At 40.2% G+C, this 22576-nt stretch overlaps 1 pseudogene; it reads right to left on the bottom strand.

The window, feature by feature from the left end:
• Positions 1-9652: 9652 nt before the first annotated feature.
• Positions 9653-19501, bottom strand: LOC100944289 (annotated as a pseudogene).
• Between the last annotated feature and the right edge of the window lie 3075 nt (positions 19502-22576).

The raw sequence follows: 22576 nt of genomic DNA, 5'->3' as shown, positions 1-22576 counted from the left end.
AAATTCACGCAGACAGTTGATTCTGTAGAAGGAAGAAATATGATATATGGATTATTAATCAGTAAAAGAGATGAACTGAGATGGAGAGTGTGTTTCCATTTGGGAAGAGCAGTAAAAAGTAAGTTAAAATACTTCTTTCATTGAAAATCAAAAGTATTTTATTCAAGAGAAATGCCTTTAAGTTAGCCTGGTAAAGAAATAAAGGATGAGAGGTCATAGGTAGTAGCAGGTTTGAATTAGAATAAAAAGTTCTAGCCAGATTCACTAGGGAAGTTCAACTTCTCACAAAGACTTTTGAAATCTTGAACTTGAAAAACTAGCAAGGATAGCATCTTTCCTTATTTAAATTGTCTATCTTTATTCCCATGCCATGCAAAGAGAATTTCAGTAATTAAGCCCGTAGAGGTAATGCAATACAAAATCAGAAATTATACAGAAAATGACTTCGACAACTGAATATTCCATCTGACATAAAGTTTGCCGTACATATTCCCATTCCAAAACCCAAGAGTGACGTAACTCAGTACAGATACAGAAAGTCACGTCTGTCCCTGGGCCACTTTTCTGTGCATAATTGAAGCCAAACAGCAGAATATAAAGAAATGGACAGCTCTGCCTGTCTTTTCTACAGACCAATACGTATACTGACAATCCTCATGATTTTTGGTGTTAATTCCTTCCAAAATATAAAAAATTGAATTGAATTGAATTTTAATCTTTAAAGTAAGATGATAATAGTATAGTAACTTTAATCTTTAAAGTAAGATGATAATACTAATTGTCATTAAATTGATAACCAAGATAGGCTCATCAAAAATTTGCAATGAGCTTTATCGGAGATACCTATCCACTTATTACTAAATACCCCATCTATTTCAAATTCAATTTAAGGTATTTTATTTGCAAGAATATTCACCGCACACAAACACATTGCATGGGAAAATGTTTCCACAGAGAGAAACATTAACAAATAATATAGTAAAATATAATTGTACCACATACCTTAAAATCAACAGCTCCAGTGAATAGAAAACTGTAATCACCTAAGGCTAGCATAATTAGCTTAGTATTTCAAAGACTTGGAGTTTCTCTCTCTGTGTCCAGAAAGGAGGAAGATTTTAAAAGAATTAAAAAACAATAACAACAACAACAACAAAAGCTGTTGGGAACTTATCCAAATGACTGATCCATGAAAGCTTTTCCAAATTTTAGAAAATGTCTGAGTTTATCTCTTGTAGTTTTTGATACTATCATTTTTCAGAAAGGTTTTATATACACACACACACACATATACACATAGACACGTATATACATGTACATATATAAACATGTATTATCAAAGCAATTGATGAGTAACTAGTATATGTTAGCCAAGAAGTTTAAGAGATGCAAAGCTAAATAAACTTTTCTTTGCCTTTTAATAAGTGTGGGGGGGGGAATTTAGCTCCAGTGTAAATAGAAGGCATTGTGTGTCCAATTCTATCTCTGTGTTCTCTGTATCATTCTTCCATCTTTATTCTATTTTACTTTTTCATTTTGTTCTTTTGAAACAGAGTCTCATTCCATTGCCCTGGCATCTTCATAGCTCTCCGCAACCTCGAACTCTTGGGCTCACGAGAGACTCTTGCCTCAGCTTCCTGAATAGCTAAGGACTAGGGGCATGCACCACCACACAGGGTAGTTTTACTGTTTTTAGTAGAGAGGGGTCTCACTCTTGCTTAGGCTAGTCTTGAACTCTTGAGCTCAAGCAATCCACCCACGTTGGCCTCCCAGAGTGCTAGGATTATAGGTGTGAGCCACCATGCTCAGCCCAGTCTGTCTTTAATAACCCAACAGAACTAGCATATAATATGAAAAGAAGTTTTTAACAAACTTTTTTTTTTTTGCAGTTTTTCAAATTTTTATTTCCAAGTGAAAATGCTCTTGTTCCATGGTTCCATGTATTTTAGCTGTGTCACCAGGACTGCTTGCTCTGCACCCATAGGTAAGTTTTTGTCTGTCACTCACACCTCCTTAGTTTCAATGTCCCTCACCCCATGTTATGCCATGTGCAGCCAACATTCAGCTTCTACTGATGAGTGAGAACTTGTGATATTTTGTTTTTCATTTCTGTGTTACTTCACTTAAGATAATATTGTCTAGTTTTATCCAAGTTGCTGCAAAAGATATTATTTTATTCTTTTTTATGCCTGAGTTGTATTCCATATGGCATATATAACCCATTTTCTTTTTCTTTCTTTCTTTCTTTTTTTTTTTTTTTTTTTTTTTTTTGCAGTTTTTAGCACAAGCCCAGGTTTGAACCCAACACCTCTGGTATATGGGGCTGGTGCCCTGCTCCTTTGAGCCACAGGGGCCACACACCCCCCATTTTCTTTATCTACTCCTCAGTTGATAAAAACTTAGTTGATTCCACATCCTTGCAATTGTGAAGTGTGCTGTGATAAACATAGACAAATGCAGGATTTATTTCATATATGTACACACACTCCTTTCCCTCTGTGTAGATACTCAGGGGTGGGATTGCTGGATCAAATGGTAGATCTACTTATGTTTCTTTGAGAAATCTCCATACAGTTTTCCACAGAAGGGGGAATAATTCACACACCCACCAACAGTGTATCAGCGTTCACTTTTCATTGCATCTGTGCCAGCATTATTGTGTTGTGACTTTTTAAAAGGGCCATTCTGATTGGGGTAAGGTCATGTCTCACTGAGGTTTTCATTTACATTTCTCTGATGACTAGTGATTTTGAGAATTTTTCTCGTATATGTCTTGGCCATCTGAATAGCTTTTTTGAAAAATGTCTATTCATGTCACTAGCCTACATTTTAATGGGCTTATTTGTTTTTGTTATTTTGGGGGCTGATTAGTTTGAGTTCATTATAGATTTTGGATATTACTCATTGCCAAGTATATAGTTTGCTAATACTTTTCCCCATTCTGTACATCGTCTATTTATTCTGCTGATTGTGTTTTTTGCTGTGCAGAAGCTTTAAGTTCAATTAAGTTCCATTTACTTACTTTTGGTTTTGTTGCACTTGCCTTTGAGGTCTTAGCTATTAATTCTTGGCTTACGCTCATGTCCAGAAGAGTTTTTCCTTGATTTTCTTCTAGAATTGTTATGGTTTCGGGTCTAACGTTTAAGTCTTTAATTCATCTTAACTTAAACATTGTATGTCTCAAATTCTTCCCAATTCAGTTACCTAATCTTCCCAGCACCATTCATTCCTCTATTGAATGGCGCATGCTTTTGTCTGCTTTGTAGGTGATCACTTGGGTGCAGTTATTTGACTTTATTTCTGGATTTTCTATACTTTTCCACTGGTCTATCCATCTCCTCTATATTATACCGTGCTTCTTTGGTTGCTCTTGCCTTGTAAAGTGCTTTGAAGGCAGGTATTGTGATGCCTCCAGATTTGTTCTTTTTGCTTATGATTGATTGTCTATTTGGACTCTTTTTCTTGGCTTCATATAAATGTTAGGATTTTTTTTCTAATACTGTGAAAAATTAAGTTGCTATTTTAATAAGGATTGCGTTCAATCTATAGGTTGCTTTGAGCAGTATGGTCGTTTTTACATTACTTCTTCCAATCCATGATCATGGGATGTTTTTCCATTTATTCGTGTCATTTACCATTTGTTTTCTCCATGTTTTGTAATTGTGCTTGTCATGATATCAATTATGCTAAAACTGTTACAAATAATCAAAAAGGGGGAATCTTCCCTTACTCCTTCTCTGCAGCCAATATCACATTGATGTCAAAGGCAAAAACAATACCACATAAACACAAACTATAGACCAATATGCCTGAAGAACATAGACACAAAAATATTGAACAAAAGACCAGCAAATCCGGTCCAAGGGCACAGTAAAGAGATTCTTCATCATGATCACGTGTGTTTCATCCCAGAGATGCAAGGATGGTTCAACATAGCTCAGTAAATGTGATTCACCACACAAGCCCCACCAAAAGTAAAAACCGTATGATCTTTCCAATGGATGCAGGACAAGCATTCAGTAAAGTTCAGCATCCTTCATGATAAAAAAGAAAGCCAACAGATCAGGCGTAAAAGGAAGATATTTAAAATGTGATGCGTCACACTGACTCCCTGATAATGTCTTTCTACATGTTTGTTTCCTACTATTTTCCTAATTTTTTCCTACACTAATTATTTAATTTACTTGAAGAACAATACCAGTGAGGCTCTAGGGCTTGTCTGTACTGCCTGGTGAGGGACAATTATTAAATTATCAGCAATGTTGCAATTGGTTCTACTACTAAAAACTTGATAGTCGAAATTGGTCGTGATGGAAGAATTTAAGTCACAAAAATCAGCAAACAGGCAAATTGGAACTTTTTTTTTCTCATGCTGTTTAAACATATACTGGCAAATCATTATTGACCAGAAAATGCTTGCCTAGGAGATTTTCATGAGTATGTCATTGAGCTTGATCCATCCTTCATGTGAGCCCTTTTAGCCAAGCACATCCGCAGAGTAAGAGCCCAGCGCAGACTCTGCAGCGTGGCTGCCCACCCTCGGGCACTGCTGCTGAAGCACAGGCTCCTTCACACCCACAGAGTCAGGGACCTCAGGAGGGGCATTCATCCACGGAAGCTTTCCTAATACTATTTATCAGTTTTATGGAGAACTTAAGAAAAATACAAAGCAATGAATTAAAAGTACTTACAATCAACTCAAAATGTGAGTTGCATCGACATTAAAGTATGGTGTACCTGTTCTTCTAATAGTCAGAAATCGTTTAGCTTTGCTTGTACAAAGAGATTTAATAAAAAGTTACTGTTCTTATTGGTGATGGAGACCTTAGATTATCACAAAATACCTTAAAATATCCAAAAAATGACATTCAATGTCACTTTAATAGTATCTGTACTTTATTTTGTGTTTCCACAAAGTGTTTACCCATACATAGCATAGGTTAAACTCATATTAATCCCAGGTAATTATTGGTAATATTGAATAAAGGATAATTCATTATTTTAGAAAATATATTACAAATTAATCATGTAGACACTGGAGAGAGAGAATGGTAACTTTTCCTGTCTTTCTATCTTTTTAAGATGACATCAGGATACCAAATTATGCTTGAGCATTCTGGGGAGTAGTTCTGCTTTTCAAAGGTGAGTAATGCTCTCTGCCAGGTAAATAGAAGAGGTGACTGAATTCATGTCAACATTTTCCTAGTTCCTGTAAGAAAGTGTAGGCTGATGAACACACACACACACACACACACACACACACACACACAGAGGGCTCCGGAGCTGGTAATATGTGTTCCTTGTTAGCTGTTTTAATGACAAGGTCACATAAAAAGTCAAGATTTATATTCCTATTAGTTTGTGGTAGGAGTCACTTAACTTGGTTATAAAATTAAAATAATGAGTGCTAACTAATCTTAAAGGTCCTTTAATCCCAAGTAGTAAATACTTATAAAGGCCTGGGGATCCCTTATTACAAGAAAAGAACTAACAATTATTTATTCTGTCATGGCAAGGTGCTCTCTCTCTAACTGATACAGCTAAACAAGAAATTGTCAGTATTTTATTATTGTTATTTACTTCCCCCAAAATAAGATTACAAAGAATCATTTTCTAACCGCTGAATTTATAATTTTGCCTACAGAAAGAGTATCACGTAGCAAGAGCCGTCCCAGCTTGAATTACTGTTGTATTTTTTAACCGAGAAGGAAAAAAAGCAGCCCTTGACCTCCAGAAACAGATCTGACTCATACAGCTAAACCATGTTGTCTTTTATGGACATAAATCATCTGATTGGACACCCTTGCAGTCAAGGGCACTGTGCAATCCCTAACCACAAATATCTCCCTCTCACACTAAGTGAGTCAGCTACTTCTTATCAATTACAGCTGTATCCACTCTCCCGTCTGCCCTTTTTACTGACAACACCCAGTTCAGAATGCACCTCTGCTCATATGACCCTCCTGGTATCACTCACCCAGTCCACGCTCTGTAAGGGCTTCTTCTAACACTCTCTGCGGAGACGGCCACAAGTGTCCACGTGGTGCATGTCTCCCTGTGAGAGGTAAGAGCCAAACTTGTCCAGTTAAAGCAGCGTCCTTATGCTCTGGGTCTCGTAACTAGAGTGTGCAGGCAGATGAGGACAATATGTTCTCAACACCCAGGTCTTAAAGGCAGAACTCCTACTATATTAGTGAATGCAATACTTCTCCTAATTTTCACATGACAAGGGGAGAGAGGTGCGGAAACTTGGTTTCACCTCTTACCAGTACAGGAAACTGTTTGGAGTTGCTTCTTGATACTGGTTCCAATGCCAGTCATTCGTCTCAAGGATGAGAACATTATCTTTCCCATTGTGCAAATTGGTTTGTTATTTATTATTAGCTATAAGTTATATTTGCATTTCTAAAACTATTTTTTTTTTTTTGAGACAGAGTCTTACTTTATCACCTTCAGTAGAGTGCTGTGGTATCACAACTCACAGCAACTTCCAAGTCACGGACCTAGGAGATTCTCTTGTCAGCCTCCCAAGCAGCTGGGACCACAGGCACCCACCACAACGCCCAGCCATCTTTTTTTTTATTACAGTTTGGTGATTTTTTTTTTTTTGAACTGTGCTCTGGGGCAATTGAGTGTCATCTGAAAAGAGAATTAGCAAGGAAGAAAGTATAGCTGGGGATCCGAAATGGAAATGTTTGATCATTTCCTGAGAAAACTGTTCATTTGATACATTTTTCAAGCGGCTGAAAGCTACATGTATCTTTCACATTGAATAAAGAAATGTTGTAGCATCCCAGACAGAGCCATGGGAGCTGAAACCAGAGGACAGCATAAATAATCTCGCAGAAATTATTACCAAGATAGTGTTTTGACTCTGGACTTATGTTCAGCTATTGTTTTCATCACTAATTATTGTGTTAGTTTTTTTTTTTACAAGATGGATTTATTAACTATGATCCTTATCACATAAGGCCTTTTCAGTTGTATATACCACTCCCATTGAGACAAGTAAAATACTTTGTAGCAAATACATACTATAAAACAAAATCAAACAAGAACACCACAGTCAGAGATGCCTCAGCCTTACTTGCAGGCTGAGCAGGCACTCACCAGGTTGGAGATTAAAACCCACAAGGTGTTAAAGTGTGGTCCTCACCAGCACGTTGTCACCACCCATGAGCTTGTGAGAAATGTAAATAAATGGGCTCTACCCCGGCTTGTACATGAAAATCTCAGAAGCTGGGACTCGAATTGCGTTTCAACAAACACTCCAAGTGATTTTACACATATAAAGGTTTGAAAATACGGTGTAGATGTGGGCTGGGTCTCTCGGAGCTTAGAGACCACTTAAATGCTGGCTCTGATGATGCACCTGCAGCGCTGTGCTGACCTCCCAGAAGGGCCGCAGCTGAGCAGAGCTCTGCCTCAAGCTCTCTCTTCTTTAGGAGTAAATCAACTGGAAGGTATTTAAAACATGCTGCTTCATGCCAACTCCCTGACACTCCTACGTGTGTGTCTCCAGATGTTCCCTCGCTAACAAATGAACTAGAAACCAAGAGAAAAATGAGCAAAAAATACAGGAACATATAATCTAGAAAGAAGGTAAAAAGAGGAGCTGGCCCCATATACTGAGGGTGGTGGGTTCAAACCCAGACCCCGCCAAACTGCAACAAAAAAAAAAATAGCCAAGCATTGTGGTCAGCACCTGTAGTCCCAGCTACTGGGGAGGCTGAGTCAAGAGAATCGCCTAAGCCCAAGAGCTGGAGGTTGCTGTGAGCTGCAATGCCACAGCACTCTACCAAGGGTGACAAAGTGAGACTCTGTCTCTAAAAAAAAAAAAAAAGAAAGTAAAAAGAAAAAAAAAAGCCTACTATATTTATATGAAAAAAGCTCTTACTGGCATTCATTATTTTAAATATCTACAAATAAAAAAGTCAAATGGCAATGACACATTCCAACCTCAGAGAAAGGTTTCCTCCTGGAGGCAAGACAGAGAAAAAGAATCAAAAGATGAGGCCCTAATTGTGTTAGTAAGATTTTATTTAAACAAAACCATTACCAGTATCAACATAGAAACCAGATGACTTGTTGTCAGACCTGCCAGGTCGGAAGATGGGAAAATGCTATATTGATAAAATGTTGTATCACACTCCAAATTCTCAAAGTATTGCAACAATAAAAATAATGTAGGTAATAAAAAATCAGAATAAAATACAATTTGCCAGTTATACAAAGGCAGCTTTATTTCCTTAGACCATGATAGATTGAATAGAAGCAGGCAGACAATTTCACATACGACTGGTATGATCTTAAATTGGGAAAACATATAGAAGAAACTAGGGCTGGGGTCGTACCGTACAAAACCTTTTCAGATCGTTTCTTTCACTTACCAACAAGCATTTAAGGTTCTTCGATTTTTTTGGATGGTTTAATACTCATTTGTTTTAGCACCGACTGATTTGCCTTTGTAGAATTACCCGTTTGTTTATCCACTCCCCGATAGGACATCTTGGCCAGTTCCACATTTGAGCAATCATGAATAAAGTTGCCATGAAAATCCTTGTAGAGATTTTCGTGTGGACCTAAGTTTTCAACTCTTGTCAATCAATATTCCCCATTGTCAGCATTCTGGGTTCCAACAGTTGTGCAGTGGTATTTCATTGTTACGTAAATTTGCAATTCCCTCATGGTGTGATGTTGAGAATCTCGTCCCAGACGGATTGTCATTATTTTTTACCTTGTCATATTTCTCTCTTCCAACAAAGTTCTCCACAGAATGGAAAACTGTCCTCCAAGTTCTGAGTAACTAAATAAAGGAGATAAAAGGATGCCATAGAATATGAAATTCAAGTAAAGGCTCTTAAAGAGTGTGGGGAGGAAGCCATAACTATAACAGATCATGTAACTTAGGAAATATGGTTTATAGTCTTCTGTCAATGTTACATTTATATATAGAAATGGATGTTTTAAGCACTTCATATCTGCCTAACGTGAAAACATCACAGATTTAGTATTTGAGCAAAGCATCACCCTTTGAGAAACTAACTTTAGTTTGGGAGACTTTTTAAAATAGGAAGCGAAAGCTAATTAAGCATAGCCCACAAACACCTGCCTGAGCAGAGATCTTGTTATGGCTTCAGTAAATTTTTATTGTGATTTATATTAGAAACAAATACCTGCCCACAGGCTCATACCTCACAAATAATAATCAAGTCCTCTTACTTACTGGGTGATCTGTCACAAATAGTCACCTTCTGAGTACACTGGCTCACTTCTGTAACCCTGCACTTTGGGAATCCAAGGCAGAAGAATAATTTGAGGCCAGAAATTTGAAATCAGCCTGAGCAACATATCAAGACCCCTGTCTATATAAAAAATAGAAAAATTAGCTGGGCAGGATAGTGTGTTCCAGTAGTCCAGCTACTGGGGAAGCTGAGACAGGAGGATTGCTTGAGCCCAGGAACTGGAGGTTGCAGTGAGCTGTGACCACACCCCTGCATTCTAGCCTGGGCTACGGAGCAAACCTTGTCAAAAAATAAAAACTAAAAAAAAAGGAGAAAAAGAGCCATTTTTCACATTTAGCTTCTTAACAAAAAGGGAAAAATATATATATATTTTTATTTCTACTAACACCTCATCTTCTATCTGAATCTTAAAGATGAAAGAGCACCGGGACCTCATAGGCAGTCACCGGGGGGGGGCGTCCACAGCATGAGACCTGCATCTGGCCATAGGCTGCAACTGAAATGAGCAGCTGATTGGGACCCACCCACAGGGAGTGGCAGCCTTTGTCCACGACATCCCAGCAGATCAAGCCTGTGCTTTTACCAAGAAGAGAGTCACACTGAGTCCCAGGGGATTCACCAAGGCTTGATTCCTTTTCAGAAAATGAAGTAAAACATTTGTGAGACTAAACAAATAGTATTTCCCTTTGAAATATCATGGCCTGAAGTAATCTTAACAGCACTGATCAGGAAGGATTGACCATTTTTATGAGAGATAAAGACATCGTTACTTGTTTTCATGGGAGGAATTTGTGAAATGTGGAAAGATCGCCTATCCTCGACACCCGGGACACTCGTAAACAGAAAAGACACTGGAGAAAACTTCCTTTCTAGCCAAGGGCTCTATGCATCCCCAAGAGTAGATTCAAGATCCACAAAGAGTAAAGGAGGGACCAGAGGCATTAGCCGTGATGATCACAATGATAATGACCATGACTCTGATGCTGATAGTAATAATCACTTATACCATCTTTAACCACTGGCAAGAGCACATTATGGGAACGTTTCTCCCTGGAAAATGAATGTAACCAAGAAGACTTTCAATGGCCTGGCTCTCAGCCCACTTCTCTTTGGAAATAAAATTTAAAAGCCTCACTCCCAGTTGGAAATAAACAAAATTCAAAAATCTATGTATTTCATGTCAGGCTGTCCATATCATACCCATGATGTTGATAGACTAGTTTCTGCAATTTTCAGAGTATCTTAGTCTCACTCTTCTGTTTAATGTCTATTGTCAAAGACTTCCAAGTAGAAAAAACCATGTCTTTTCCACATTTGAACACTTGCTGTGCGTGGTACATAGCAGATATGGAGTAAAGATTTGCTAGCCATTACAAAAAGACAAAACAAACTGCAATAAAACCATAGGTGTTTCCGTTAAGTCTGTGTAACTTTGTATGGGGGAATTCTTACCTGTGCATCTAGAAGTGCTCAGGTGAAGTAACTGAAATGCTTACATTCTGCTATAATATCTGTGACTACAGTAAACTCCCAAGAATTCACAGGTGTTGTGGATGTGCTAAGGGAAGGATTCAGGTCCACATTAAATACCAGAATATCACTCTGTGTCTTTTTTCAACGAGGACTGTGCATAGCTGACTCCTAAAATAGCTTCTCTGTCCCTTCCTACCTTCTTTGATTATTCCCCCACTTTCTCATATAGTTAAAACCCTATATACCTGTAAATTTTCTACCAGGAGAGGGAATTTAAAATGATAATTGTTCTTTGGCTGGAAAAAAAAATCAAGATTCTCATTAGTAAATGAACGAATAGCAGACTTCAAATGTTAATTGACTTACTTGCCTAATGATCCATATTTAATCTGTGGCTGTACTGGCCGTCTATTGCTCCATAATCAAAACTTAGATGCTTATCAAATGTTTATTATCTCACACACAGAAAAATTGAGGGTCAGGAGTCTGAAAACAGTTTCATTGTGGTTTAGAATCTCTCACAGGATTGCATTTAACATGTTGGTCAGGGCTGCAGTCATCTGAGGTTTGACTGGGTTGGAAGTTCTCATTCTAAGAACACCGAGTATCTGTCGTCCACTGGCCTCCGGTCCTCATTGTGTGGTCCAGCCGGCTATCCCTGAAACAAATGATCTGAGATGGAGAAAGAGGAAGAGAGAAAGGGAGGAGGAGGAACTGAGGGAGGGAGAGACAGAAAGAAGCTGAAAGTCCTTTATAAATTAATCTTGGAATTGATATAACATTATGTGTGTTGTATCCCACTGGTCACACAGACCAATTCTGACAAATGTCAGGGGGAGGGGAGATGGCTCAAGGATGTGAGAACCAGGAGGTGGACACCACTGGGGGCCATCCTGGAGGATGACTGCCATAGTCGCACAGTAAGAATTACGCACCAGGCATCCCGACTTAAGTCCACATTCCTCCCACTACAAGTCCCAACATTTATCACCTCCTTTTAAATGGAATGGTTCATATTTCCTTATTCTATACTCAGATGGTATCTCTGCCAATTTCAGGTTTCTTTTCGTGATTAAAACTCAAAGGCTAAGACAGTAAAAAGACTCTTGTAATCATAGCTCAATTCTTAGGATAATTGTCAATGAACTTCATAACAAAGCTATCAGAAAGAATAACTCTGCTATTGAACCAACCAAAAAGGACATCCGGTGATTTGTACATAGCCTAGGTGTATTTAAAGAGAAAGTTAGGATCTACGAAGAAAAATTGAAAGAAAATATCAAAATGACTCACAGAGATATAAGATATGAAAAGTCCTAAAGATTAGAGAAATATAGGACAAATAAAAAACCATCAGTCTTTATCTAAGAGTAATTCCAAAAAGAAATAATAGAGCAAAATAGAGTCAATATTTGGCTGAGAATTTTCCAGAATTGAAAAAACACAAGAGTCCTCAAATCAAAAAACATAAACATATACATTATTTCATGAAAAATGCATATATATTTATTATTTCATGTAACTGTCAACATAATGATCTGAAGAAAAGATTATTTCAGATAAAGAAAATAAGCTGAGAGAGGATAAGTAAGCTTTCCCGACATCTACAAGATGACTAAGGGGTAGACCAGTCGTCTGCCCCTTTTCTGTGCGCACCTACACCTACAAGATGACTAAGGGGTAGACCAGTCGTCTGCCCCTTTTCTGTGAGCATCTACACCTACAAGATGACTAAGGGGTAGACCAGTCGTCTGCCCCTTTTCTGTGAGCATCTACACCTACAAGATGACTAAGGGGTAGATCAGTCGTCTGCCCCTTTTCCGTGAGCACCTACATCTTCAAGATGACTAAGGGGTAGACCAGTCGTCTGCCCTTTTTCTGTGAGCACCTACATCTTGGTCAGTTATATTATCAGATTCCCCACAGTGGTGCCTGGACCCCGCTCTTCTTGACTATCAGGTTTTGGTTTTGGTTTTGGTTTGGTTTTTATGGGTCTTTTTTTTTTTTTTTTTTTTTTTTTTGAGATCACCAGGTAAGATCAAATAAACCCTAGAGACACAGATTGTGGGAAAATGGGCAAGACTGAGCATCCATCCTGGACATATAAGAAAGCCAATAGTACTAACAAATCCATTTTTACAGAAGAGTAATAAGTGAGTTTAGCAAGAAAAAGAGTCAAATTGGCAAGAGCCTTGAACTGAGACCAGGATGCTTGAATTCAACTTTGGACATTTAGCATAAATTCAGTCCCTACTGTGTCATGAGTTATTTGAGTCAAGGACATGTTTTAGTCCCAGGAGAGACCCTTCTTAGCTGTGTGATAAGTTCCAGAACTAAGCCCTGGATAGCACCTGCATTTAGGGTATAACAAGAGAAAAAGAGTCCAATTAAGAAAAGAGAGAAGGGTTCAGAATTAAGAAAGGTAAAATAGTGCCTGAAGGAGAAGAGGCAGCAATCAACATCTGAGATCTCTAAGAGGTTAGAAAAAAAAAGGATCAGAGATCATTGGGTGTGATATCTAAGGGATGAATAGGAAATTTTTCAAAGTGTATCTTTAGTAAAGTACAAAGAGGGAACTCAGGTACAAGATGTCATCTTTAACCTCTGGGAATTTTTGGAGACAAGATGTAATCAATTATAATAAGCCATAAAAGTTATGAGTCACTACAATTTGGAATTTAAGCAGTCTGTTGCTTGTATAAAATCATCCGCACCAACTCACAAAAACAAACACAGAAAAATAATCTAATTTTGAGAGTATTTGGAGATAAACCAAAGATAATGAACGCTAGAAAGATGGAATGTTCTAATTAAACTCGTATTGTCTGTTACAATTAACTAAAACAATAATCTTTAATCACTATATAATCTGTCTGAGATTTGGAGACTCATAGTTTAGAATCTATTTATGCCTCAAAAATGTAGGAAAAAAACATTCACAGTGGTCATTTACAAACAGCATTTTTCTCTCCTAGAACTTAAAGAATGAATTTAATGAGGACAATGTGGTTTCCTTTAAAGTTTGAATTTTAGAGCACATTTATGTGAGACTTATAGAAAAGCTTTTTTTGTGTGTGTGCTTCCTTCTTCAAATGGTACCATCTTTGCTCATGATAATATCCTTCGGTTTAGTCAATACAAAAATAATATCATATACATTGAATTATAAGATACACATAGTGTAAGCATCTGCCCACATGCATGGCTTATACAAAATCTGAGGGACTTATCTCGTAGGAACTATAGAGAAGTTCTAGGTTATCTGCCAACCTTTTCAACCCAGGCCAAGAAGAACGGTCAGCTAGGAAACATGTAGAAGTGACAATATCAGTGAGGACAATTCTAATTATCTTTCACTTTAAGGCACGTTATTTTTATTAGTCAAAGCTCCTTATAACTAATAACGGTTTGTATTCCCAGATGCTTTCTTCTTTGAAAATCAAAGCTCTCAGAAGAGAAGCAGCCCATAGCCACATTCGAATCCAAAAGATCCCTAGAACATGAGCCGTGGATGCAGAGTTTCCTATCACAGAGAAAAATAACAGTAGTGTAAAGAAGGCAAATAAATCAAGGGACCAAGTAACTTTTATTAGTTTTTCACCTTCCTTAATTAAGAATTTTATTTTTATGTTTTTATTTTTTCTTTTTATACCAAGATTTTCATGCTTAATGAGGATTTGTGAAAGGCAAGTCTTCAGATCTACACAGAGCAAGGTCTTAGCACTGGTTCTTAACCAAGGACATGTATCAACATCAAATCAAAACATTTTCAAAATATGTACCCAGGTATGGACCTGCCTGTAATTTAAACAATCCCTGGTGTTACAGTAAAACAAGATTCTGAGTCATATCCACTTCCAAAGTTATTTAAAAACTAACAGCATAAATATATCAATAAGTTAGTTACTGAATTATGTGAAATTGAATGAAATCTCAAATTTACGTTTCCATGTGGACAATGGGAATTAGCTGTGAAGGACACATCTTCTGCCTCCTTCTGGAATTGCTTCTTTTCATCTACATGTCAACAATCTCTGGTCATTTCCGGGTTAAAAACTAACAGCCCTCCTAAATACTCCTGACCCCTCCTCCCATCTGTCCTCTGTTTTTCCAACAGAGCTTGAGAAAGTTGTCTACCTAGTTTTTTTCCACTTTCAACTCCTCTAGAAATTAAAAAATAGCCTCTGAGCCCTGCTTCAGCCTTCACCCTATCTGTGTATTTCCATAGTGGACATGTGTTTTCACATGGAAAATTCAAAGATAAGACACAGAGGCAATGCAGTGATTGAGTGGTGGTTATTGACCTTGAAGGCAGCTGGTCCCATGGAGCAGGACCTAGGATACAGAAGCTGGGGTCGTAACAAAGAAGCAGGTGCATGGGCTAACTTACAGACCCTATCATATGTCTCATTACCTTGACCTTTTCTCTTCTCCAGCTCCCAGTTATTGGTCATATGTTATCTTACGCTGTAGTTACCCAGTGCTCACAGAGAATGCTTGAATTAAAATGCAGCTCTCCCCCCATTGTAGGATAGTTCTGACCTGGCTGGTATTTAATGCACAGCTAGTTTGCCCAGAGAGACAAACCTTCGCCTTATTACTGACTTTTCTATTAAGAGGCAGATTGAGAGCAAAGAAGTGAGGAAGGAAAAAAGTGTAGAGAGGGTCAGAGGCTGAATTCTTTCAGGGAAGATGTGGACACAGAACTACATGCCAGACAAGGGCAGAAAATACAGTGGAGAGAAGCTTGATTTTAGCACACAGGCAATTCTTTCATCCTGGACAGGAGATAACTTGCTAATTTGAATTATAAATCTGTTTCATCTGTTGCTGATCTGTGACTCCCAGCAAATCATTCTGATACACTGTGAGCTATTTTTTGCACATACGAGAAAGGAGAAGAAGATTAACTGTGGCCCTCTAGGGATGTTGGAAAGATAAATGAGATGGTATTTCAAAAAGTGTGAAGAGCTTCCTTAGGGAAAAAAAATATATTGCATTAATCCAAAATACAGATGTAATTACAAGATAGTCTTATTGTTATGAATTGACCCAGGAACTGATAATTGTTATGAAATATCCATTCCCCTTTTATTAATGCTCGTCACATCCAACTCTTTCCATTCCTCTTATTACGAGTACCGCCCTTTAGGGCATCTATCAATTTTACCTGAATAATGAAATATTCTCCTTATTGGTTTTTGCTCCTCTATTCCTGTACACCTGCGTATCCAACCTCCTGACCAAAATCCATTCTGTACAATCGGACAAGGATCTTTCTGAAACATTAATGCAAACACAACGTTTTTTCTTTACATAAAATGGATCAGTGACCCACATTTTCTTAACATTTCCTCCCCTTAAGAGGGTGCACAAGTGTCTTATGGGTTCCCCCACTTTACCTTCTCCATCCTTCTTACACCTCCATGGTTTTCAACTTCACCCTACTCCACCCAAGAAGCCCCCAGAGAGTCTCTGGCTTGGGAGAGGAATTGTTTGGACTTCTACTTTCTGTCGCGTCTTCTCCCAATTACCCTGAAAGTTACTGCTTGTGTATCACTTTTTCTGCAATATTCTCACCCCTTTTAAGTCTTTGCTCAGATGTCTCATTTATAATAAAACTGAATGTTACCTGGATCCTAGTTATTCAACACGTATTCAATACATCTCTAATACCTGCAGAATAGTACCCCCTGCCTCTAGGGTTGTTGTGACCTTAAATCAGGAAATTATAACAAAGAATTTGCTCAAGGTATGACACATGGTAAGAGCTATGGATATGTTGGATGCAACGTAATATTTTAAAATAAAAATTACCTCTGTCTATTCATTGAAAATAATTCAGAAAAAGGAAATTATCTAAAGGGCCAAGTGATGAGTGGTATTATAGTGAATGCTGTTATGTTATCTGGAACCCTCTCTTTTTTCCAGGACAGAAGCATTTATCCCCCACCTGCAGGGAGTATTGAGAGATAACAGCTGACAAATGAATCAAACTTCTCATGATTATCAACCTTGGCTGAAAAGCCACATCATTCAAGGTCACATCCCCTTTCTGAAGGAAGTCTGTACCCAACAGTCAAGCAGAGATACAAAAACAAACACCCTTTCCCTAATTAGAGAAGTAACTTAGTCCAAAGATCCTTGTGAAACTTTTTTTTTTCCTAAAAAAAGAAGTTTTTATTGCTTTTGGTCCAGAGTCAGTAATTCACATTATCTCATGGCCCAGAAGCCCAGCTGGGGATCTGTGGGCAGTACTGACAGGCAAGAGACAGAGTAGTACAGTGGGTCAGGCCCAGAAAGGGAAGAAGGGGCGTGGGGACTCTTTAAAACCTACTGAGGTGGCCAGGTACAGTGGCTCACGCCTGTAATCCTAGCATTCCTGGGAGGCTGAGGCAGGAGGATCACTTGAGCTTAGGAGCTAGAGACCAAACTGAGCAAGAGTGAAATCCCATCTCTACTAAAAATAGAAAAAATTAGCTGGCTAATGGGATGAGTGCCTAAAGTTATAGCTACTCAAGAGGCTGAAGCAGAAAGATGGCTTGAGCCCAGGAGTTTGAGGTTGCTTTGTCCTGGGCTGGTGCCACAGTACTCTAACCTGGGCAGCAGAGTGAGACTTTGTCTCAAAAAATAAAAAATTTAAAAATAAAAAATAAAATCTACTTGGGGGAGGTAGGGATGGGCTCGGGGGGGGGGTCTACCTTTGCCTCAACCACTCAGAAGTCCCAAGTCATGCATGCGCCTCGGTGTCCCATGGGGCCCCTGGGCCACCAGGGTTATTGGTCTGAGAGTCCTAAAGAAACCCAGTTGGGCAGGTTCCTAAAATAATTTAGGACTTTGGTTGTCTCTTTCCCAAGGGACTCTTTTCCCTGCACCCTCCCCCACCATGCCTAACCCATTCCCTGGGGAAAAAATATTTTATTTTAGGCTGGACATCGAGGCTCATGCCTATAATCCTAGCACTCTGGGAGGCTGAGGTGAGTGGATTGTTGATCTCAGAAGTTCTAGACTAGCCTGAGCAAGAGAACCCATCTCTACTAAAAACAGAAAAACTAGCTGGGTGTGGTGGTGTGTACCTGTAGACCTAGCTACTTGGGAAGCTGAGGCAAGAGGATCACTTGCACCTATGAGTTTGAGGTTGTAGCAAGCCATGACCCAAGTTGATAGAATTAGACTCTGTTTTGACAAACAAACAAAAACTTCCTGAAAGTTCTGTGGGCACAGAAACCACAAACTGTTTGGTAGACAAAAGGGAAGAGAAGGGCTGGGCGATGGCTCACACCTGTAATACTAACACTCTGGGAGGCCGAGGCAAGGGGATTCCCTGAGCTCAGGAGTTCAAGACCAGCCTGAGCAAGAGAAAAATGCCATCTCTAAAAAAATGTAGCTGGGCATTGTGGTGAGTGCCTATAGTCCCAGATACTCGGGAGGCTGAGGCAAGAGAATTGCATGAGCCCAAGAGTTTGAGGTTGCTGTGAGCTATGATACAACAGCACTCTACTGAGGGTGACAAAATGAGACTCTGTCTCAAAAAAAAAAAAGAGAAGAGGAGTTGAAACTGGAAACCATTTGGGGCCAGTTCCCCTCCCTGTGCAGGTCTCTATTCCCCAACGTGGAGCAGGGATCCTGCACCCACCCAAACACACACATATCTGGATATGGTCCCTTCCCCTTCAGCATGGTGGCTCAGTTCTGCAAGACAAGTGGGATCTGCCACCTGATCCCACCCAGACTCCCACAATCCCTCCATTGGCAGCACATGTTTAAAAAAAAAAAAAAAAGACAAACACAGAAAAACTCCAAAACCCAGATAAGTGATGATGTGGGGAGACAGCATGTGTGCGTGCCTCGGTAGCTGGCCTCCTCCTGGTAGCAGGGGGGATACTCTGGGCCTTCTCCTGAACCTAGGCAATTGTCAGCATCCAGCATCCAGTAGAGCTCCATCGGCAGCTGGGCCACGTGGGCAGTACTTGGGATCATATGTCTGCCGACCCAGGCCAAAGACCTGGCCGTTCTGGTTGGCACCCTGCATATAGCCCATCTGCAGGGACATGGAGGAGTTGTCACGCTTGTCAGTCCCTAGCTTGGTATCATAGATGTGCCTCCGGGTCCCAGGAGCTGTCATGCCCACCTGGCTGGCACACTTGTTTGTGCCCATCTGCAGGCTGATGGTTGAATGGTCCATGGGGGCAGGATATGATTCTTAGGATTGTAGAGATGCCTTCTTGTGCCACATGCTGTCATGCCCGACTGGCTGGCACATTTTTGTTGGCGCCCATCTGCAGCCTGATGACGCACTGTCCTGCCTTCATGGTGGCATCATCAAAGCTCTGCTCCTGCTTCTCTGAGTACTTGACACTGATGTCCACACAAGTTTGTAGCCCATTGTCTTGGCCTTCCCAGCTGGAGCAGAAGAGACACCTGCACCTGGGTCATGTTCCCACTCTCAAACAAGCCGTTGGCCTCAAACAGGTCCACAGGGTTCATGCCATAGCCAACCATGGCCTTGATGAAGTTGGAGAGGTTTTCTAGCTGGTGCCAATTCTGCATGGAGCGGATGATCTTGGGGACTGAGCCTGGCTGCAGCTTGTTCATGAGTGTGCATCAGATAATACCATCCTTCAAACCCTTCTATCAATTAGGACTGATAGACAGGCCAGTGAGCCCCTCGATCCAGCTCCTGAGTTCAGCCTCCTTCTGAGAGTCATATTTGGACAGGAGCCGGTTCTTGACCTCAGCAGAAAGCCCTAGGAGGGTCCCTTGTTGAACTGCCTGGAGCTCATGGCTAGCGAGAACGGCAGGGAAGTGCCAAATAAGCGGGGCTCCTTCTGAAACTCTTAATGTGACTTCTCGGGAGTCTTACTTCCCCCTCTACCCAATACCAATTCTTTGATTCTCCACTGGTATTATCCATGAAACCTTAGTCTCCCGTAAAACGGCAGAAAGTGAATCTCCACCACCAGCTCGGGGTGTGCATCTAAAGCACTCAGACCATCGCCTTTGGAGTCAGGAGTGGATTGAAAAACAGAGCTCCCCCTGGTGGCAGGTGGAGTACTGATAGACTTCTGCATGAAGAGGTTAAAATTGTCAGCGCTTTCACCTGCAGTAAACGAGGATGTTGCACCTGTGGAAAGTATACGCAAAACTGAGAACAGTATAAGGCATTTGAGAAGTTTGAGGGTGAGGAATACTAATGAAGGGGGCAATGAAATCGGATGGCTGTTGCTGGAAGCCGTCAAAGGGAAAGACAAGGGAAGCGTGAGATCAGCAACAAGGTTCAAGGGGGAAACTCCCAGGGCTTTGCTGAGAACAGAAAAGGCCCAGGCCCAGGATTTAACCACCGGAGGAGCAGATCTGGGGAACGTCCGGGATTCTCACCTGGGAGGGTCGTCTATAGCAAGGGCAGCACACTGATTGCTTGTAGGAGCAGAGCCCCGCAGGTGTTGATGGCAGGTGTTGACCCACCTTGAAAGTGAGAATTACCAGATACATATCTTAACCCTGGGGCCTGACAAATTGGCCAAGTGCTTCAAATTAAAAATAGTGTCTGCACCTCATTTCTTGAATACAATAAGGACTCTGCCTATTGGGTAAATACACAAACTTTACAGGTAAACACAAATTGAAAATAAGAGGCTTGTTCCCCCTGTTAAAATGAGGGAAGAGACTCCCTCACCCCCTTTTCTTAAGACGTTGGCTTTAGAAAAGGCATTAAATTCTTTCTCTCTTTGAGCCATATGTAAATCTTTTAAAAGCTAAATTAGCCTCTAGCCCATTTTACAGCCCAGTAATGTCTTTCTTAAGTACCTGGAAATCACCTCTTTGAAATGTAGATACTGAGCAAAATAGCCGGGCCCATCTCCCCTCCCAGGGGAATATAGGGACCTAAGTTCCGTGGTTTCTGTCTCCAAGTTGGAAAAGCACCTCTAGTGATAGAGATTATTTTTATTTTTTACTTTGCATAAAGTCAGTTAGCAAAGACAGATGGCCACCCCAATTCCCAGGTAAATTTAGGATGAACTATATGAGGCAAATGGCCTTGTCAAGTCCTCTTACTTGAGAACTAGTTATGCTTTATTTTGGAACCAAGTGTGTAATTGTGTCTGCCTGGCTCTGTGAAAGGGTGAGATTTCTTTCTGGATTTGCATTCTCTTAGTGACTTTCCTGTGATGTTGGTCACATTTTGACTTAAGGCTTATTCAATAATAAAACTGTTTTCTTTCTCTTCCACCTTTGTGGAGAGGTTTTCTGGATGAGAAGAAAAAAAAATGTTTTAGTTATATTTCCCCAATAACTCCATCTTCGGGTCAGCGCCTTCTCTCTTCTGGACACCAGATCAATAACTGCCCAGATTACTGCTGACAGGAGACAGAGGTATCCGCCAGAGGAGGCGCAGGACACCGCTAACGGGAACCCCAGGAACTATGTGTGGCTGGAAAGATCCAAGGTTGGAGGACCGATGGCAAAAGAATATAAAGATGGATGAAAGAATTTTTCAATCTGAGAACACTCTCAGATGATAGAATTTAATCCCCTAGTAGGGGATCCAGGAGACCATTCTAATTTTACTGCTGGATAACTCCAAAGCTTAGAAAAAGTGGCAGCCCATATTAAGTATAGTTGAAATAGCAGAACTGCACAGTGGCTTACTCTACAGGATGGCATCAAAAGATTTATAGACCAGCCTTTGCTAAATTGGTTCTGCCGTCTGAGACACAAATACCTACTACCTGATTCAGCTTCTCAGAAGGGTCTGCCCAAAACTCTCACTATCAAAGCTATAAGGAAGGCATCTCTTAGTTTATCAGAGCAATAGGGAATATGTGTCTGACCAGCACCATTAGCAAGGGGCAGCTATCTTCAGTAGACCAGGCATGGTAACAGGCAAGGCTTCTGCAGAAATGGGCTCCCTGATAGCAATGGGGATGATAGGACCCCCAGATTAATAGAGGACAGGTGGGGGTGTTTAACCTCCATGGGTGCAGTAATGAACAGCCAAAATGGTGAGAGCCCCAAGATTTATGGCAACAGTTCCCAGCAGATGACTTTCCCAGGGCAGGGCACATGTGTATCAGATGGGAATGTTATTCAATCCACACTGTCAAAACAATTAAAGAATGACGGCTAGGAGGTGACAGTATTCATCCCCATTAAAAGTCACATCTCTTGCCCAGTTTCAGAGCATAAGACGGTTTTGCTTGAACCCAATTTTCCTGAAGAAGAGGCTGCATCCCAAGCAGGGTGGCTATGTCTTTGTCTCCCTTTTCAAACCACCCTGCCTGCGGGCTAGGCTGGAACACAGCTGTGGACACTTCCTTCTGTACACAGGATCTTCTGAATGGAGAGAAGGATGGCCCTTGTGAATACACAATATTCCATGTATGGTCAAATTCTTGTCTTTATTAAGTTATGTATGCTTTACTATGGCCCTGTATTTTATTTCTGTCCCTATTTTAAATATACAGTTTGTTGTCATGCATAAAGTAGTATAATATGTGTAGATCTTCAATGAGAAAGGAAGCCAACCAGTAGGAAAATAAGCAAATTATGTTTCCAGGTGATTTACAAAATTACAATAGTCATTAACATATAACTGACACCCAAGTGTCCTAAGGACTGTACACAATATCCCTGTTCAGAATATACTCTGCTCTTCCTGTAACCACATCAGACCAATGTGGCTCAATTTTTAGGTAACAACATTGCAAGTTGTTTTTCAGCAGTCATGGACTCCCAGGTCCAGGCCATGTAACCTGAACATGCCAGATAAGTCAGGCTGCAGCCATGAGTGGACCCTGAGTGCTCGGATGGAGGGATGGGGACTGAAGGATTTAGCCATGAGTGGACCCTGAGTGCTC

This window comes from Otolemur garnettii, unplaced genomic scaffold, assembly GCF_000181295.1.
Source record: "Otolemur garnettii isolate 467f Iridium unplaced genomic scaffold, OtoGar3 scaffold00027, whole genome shotgun sequence".
Taxonomy (NCBI): Eukaryota; Metazoa; Chordata; class Mammalia; order Primates; family Galagidae; genus Otolemur; species Otolemur garnettii.
This window is presented reverse-complemented; position numbering and strand designations above follow the sequence as displayed.